The 3998-nt window shown below is 42.1% G+C and overlaps 1 long non-coding RNA gene across 1 annotated transcript; it reads right to left on the bottom strand.

Annotated features, from left to right (window-relative positions):
* Positions 1-1070: 1070 nt before the first annotated feature.
* LOC108444974 lies at positions 1071-3992 on the bottom strand. The gene is made up of 3 exons (XR_001859699.1): positions 2540-3992; positions 1585-1643; positions 1071-1492 (listed from the first exon to the last, which is right to left on the bottom strand). It is a non-coding gene; the product is annotated as an uncharacterized LOC108444974 (long non-coding RNA).
* Positions 3993-3998: the final 6 nt, after the last annotated feature.

Genomic DNA, 3998 nt, shown 5'->3' with positions numbered 1-3998 from the left:
ACTTGCACAAAAGCCAAATTCTGTACCCCAGAGAGGGGAGGCAGCTGAAGCTCTGTTTCTGACAGCAATCTCAATGACAAAAGGGCAGGCATTCAGAATTGACACTTATTTTATAATAATAACAATAATAATATAATCTTATACTAAAGATACTGGGCATGTAACTTGATTTCTGAGATGCGCCAGGATACCTGTATATGTTGCAATAAAATCTGCAAAAAATCTCCCATAAAATATCCATTGTGCAGAGATATATTTTATATTACAAGCACAGATAATAAAGGCATTCGAAATTTCTCTTTTTTATAAAATAAATCTTACTGAAATGTATTTACGTTGTTTATTTACTGAGTTTGTTCCATGGGATTTTAATGACCCTGTCTCATCCTGTCTTGATAAAAGCCTCTTCTGCACCAGGACCTCTTCCTCGAATTTCAAGATGTGATTTGGAGCTTGTAGTATTGACCTCCCCACAAGAAGCCTCTGCAATCACTTTGATAAGCTGAGGAATCTGCAGGGATGGAAAGAGCTGAGCGAAAGGATGATGATTAAAAGGACAATACCTCCAAACCTCTGGCTTTGAAAAGATGAAAGCATGGGCCACTGCCCACTGCTCTTTGGAAATCCTGTTTAGGGATAGAGCCCCATAGCTATGATAGGGAAGGCTTCTGAGTTCTTATGTATTCAGTGCCTCAGGGGAGACAGTCTTTGCTCCCAGTGGTTTCCCTGAAGACTGTGGTTCTTTTAGGTATATCAATTAGAGATATGAAGTCCCCGCTTAAACCAAGTGTCAAGTACATCCACTTTAGCTCCAAAGAAAAATAATGGATAATTTTACATGGTGCAGGTCTGGGAGTAACAGAAGAAACAAGCAAGCACATAGTATTTTCTGCCAGCAGCTGCCATCTGTAAGAGATGGACTTTAATTTTCCACTTTGAAATCAAGCACCCAACTTAGAAACTTTGAAGTTTCACTTCAAAACATTCAAGACCATTTAGAAAATACCATACCCAGGACTTTTGGAAATATTTGTTCAATGCAATTCATAAGTGACCACAAAACATACATGTAAGTTAAGACTGAACTTTATTTCAACCGAAGTTAGTGTAGCAAAGTTAAATAAAAATTAACCAGGTCTTTTCACCCTTTTCACTAAAGAGCAAAACATACCAATATGCTACTCCAAGAAAGTTGCTACCAGGATGTATTTTGGCAGCTTACAATGGTATAAGCATGTGTGACACATCAGTCAGTGCAAACTGATACAAAACCCCACGGAGATTATTTACAGCCACTACAACAGTAAAGTTCAGCACTACAAGCGTGATATAAAAATTGTTCTTCCCATCTACTACAGTTGGGAGACAACTCACATCACTGAAGACACCAGATACTATCAAAATGGAGGCATTTTGTAATTCACATTTCTCTTCATCTCAACAGGGTCAAAATCTCTGTGGCCGACAGGATACACCAGTGAGGGAACCACAGCTAGAGCAAATCAAAGAATATGGTTTTAGAAACAGCATAGGATGGTGTGATTTTGGGAAGAATTCCATGCCCCACAACACCGGCTGCCTTACCTCTCTTGGAAATTCTTTGCAGAAATAATTGACATCCAAGGGAGGGGGAAGGGACCTATCTGGCAAGCAAAAAGAGAAAGGTATGGCAGAACTTCTTTATTAAGGTCACCAGAAAATAAATAAAAGCAAAAACTGCCTTGATGCCTTTCAGTTCCAGTCCTTTGCATTCCTGAGCAATCTGACTCCAGCTCTGTAAATGCATTGGCATCCTTGGCCAAGTCAAAGAGAAAGACCATGAGACCTGGCATTCAAAGTCCCACTCCTGGTGTGTGTTTTAATTAACGGGAGCCTGAGCATCATCTGTGAAAGGGGATGGGGCTCATGGCTTTCACACCAGGTAAAACTTTCTGTGAGTGCTTGTTCCAGTCTCCTTTCATGTGCATTTCATTCAAGGGCATACATTCCACCTTTTTTTCCTTTTCTTGCTTTTTTTTTTTTCCACAATTGGAGGTTTGACAACAGAAGAACAGAGCTATAAATGTGAGGGTGCAATATATCATGAGATAAAGTGTGGAGAACATGTCCTCTACCAAAATGCCCCTTGGTGGAAAGAAAAAGCCCAAAATGCCTAGAATAAGAATTCCCTCTGCTTCTTACAACTGTAAAGGAGCAAAAACCAAAACAAAGCCCCAGCCCATGGGCTGTGCTATGCACGTTTCTAGGGTATCAGCTCTGGCAGAAAGTTGAAAGGTTATGTTTGTGAAATAGCAGCTGCTTTCCTGCCATTTGATTCAGGCTTCTGCTTTGCAAAGTCTCGAAACCGAAAGACAAATCTGACAATATGCTAATCTTCCAATAAAAAAATGTGACTTCTGAACCCTTATCTGTTGAAGAGCTGACAGTGAAGTTCAGAGACGGTTGTCTAACCAGAAAAAACGATAGAGAAAATATGCCTTCAAACAAGATCATAAATCTTGAACAGTGCAGGGGAACAAATGTAAAAGGAACGTCTTACCACTAACACCATTTAGTAGCCTCACTTTCTCTCCCTTCCACCCCTCCAGCCTCATCATACTTGCAAGGAAGGAGGATGTATCCTGTGAAGGCAATAATATGAATACAAGAGGATGGGGGGTGACAATATATTGGCTACTGAAACCAGACATTATTTCCATCACTCCTGGGGTGTGGGGGGAGAGCAGAAATACAAAACAAATACTGTGCACCCTGAATACAACAGACTTAACCCCCCCCCGGCCCCCAGCAATACACACACACAAAAAGTTTGCATATTGCACAAGGCCCTTGAAGATCATAAATCTATGCATGAGAAAGACGTAGTGGAAATTTTTGGGGGGATTAGAGTTTATTTTTGTCATCTCTGTGAGACAGCTACTCATTCATCCAGATCACAGCTAAGAAAAAAGCTGGTCACAGAAATTAGCAGTTTCAGCTCAGCAGCAAAGTCGCCAGCCTGTGAAGGCAGAGAGAAATTGACTAATTAGCAATGCGCACTAAAACTTGACGGTTCTTTATAGAGAGAGAGAAGAGAGAGGGAGAGCGAGAGGGAGGGAGGCGGGGGGGGGCTCGCTTTTTCCCCTTCTTTCTTCCAAAGATGTTTGAAATCGCAGTCATTTACGCTCGACAATTTTTACAATAGCCTTGAGCCATAATTTTGCGAGTCTCTCCAGCATCCATCCCCCTGTATGGTCTCTCTCCACTGGCCATGCACGACCGTTTCTCTCCCCAACCGTGGATTTCCTATTACTCTCGTTACGACTCACTGAGCCCCAGGCCCAAGGATAATGATGTGTTGTTTCTTGGTAGCATAATTTGTCACACGTACATTTTTTCTTCTTCTTCTCTTGCAGAAAGCTCTGCGCTCTCTCTCTCTCTCTTTCTCTCTCTCTCCTTCTCTCTCTCTCGTACATTTTCTTGCTGTTGCTAATTCACGGTGATCAAATGATGTACGACAAAATAAATTGTAAAGAGTGACTGCTCCGAGTTGGGAACCAGAAGGTTTTTTTTTTTCTTTTTTTTTTTTTTTTTTTTTTTTTTTTGGAAGGAGCGAGCAAACCTTTAAAAAGGAAGGACAATTGATTTTTTTGGGGGGGAGCTTAAGTGAACCTTTACTTTGGCAGCTGGTTGTGGAGCAGGTAAGTTTCTGGCCTTGTGTCTAACCGTCTCCGTGCATTTTCTAGTGCCTCCTGATTTGTTTGTTGCTGGGGGAGAGGAAAGGGGTGTTTGTGTGTGCGGGGGTGGGGGGGGCAGTTGTGTAACGAACGCGTTTGCAGAATAAACTCCGATTGCAAGAAATGGGCAAAACGAGAAAGAAAGAAGGGGAGGGAGAAGAGGAGGAGTGTGTGTGTGTCTGTGTATGTGTGTGCATGTATGTATGCGTGTGTGTGTGTGTGCGGTGGGGAGGGGGGGATTGACCGGGTCCACTTAAAGGGAGAGGCTCCGGGAGGTTCCTG

This window comes from Corvus brachyrhynchos, unplaced genomic scaffold, assembly GCF_000691975.1.
Source record: "Corvus brachyrhynchos isolate BGI_N302 unplaced genomic scaffold, ASM69197v1 scaffold60, whole genome shotgun sequence".
Classification (NCBI taxonomy): Eukaryota; Metazoa; Chordata; class Aves; order Passeriformes; family Corvidae; genus Corvus; species Corvus brachyrhynchos.
The sequence above is the reverse complement of the archived record's forward strand: the minus strand, read 5'-3'. Positions and strand labels throughout refer to the sequence as shown.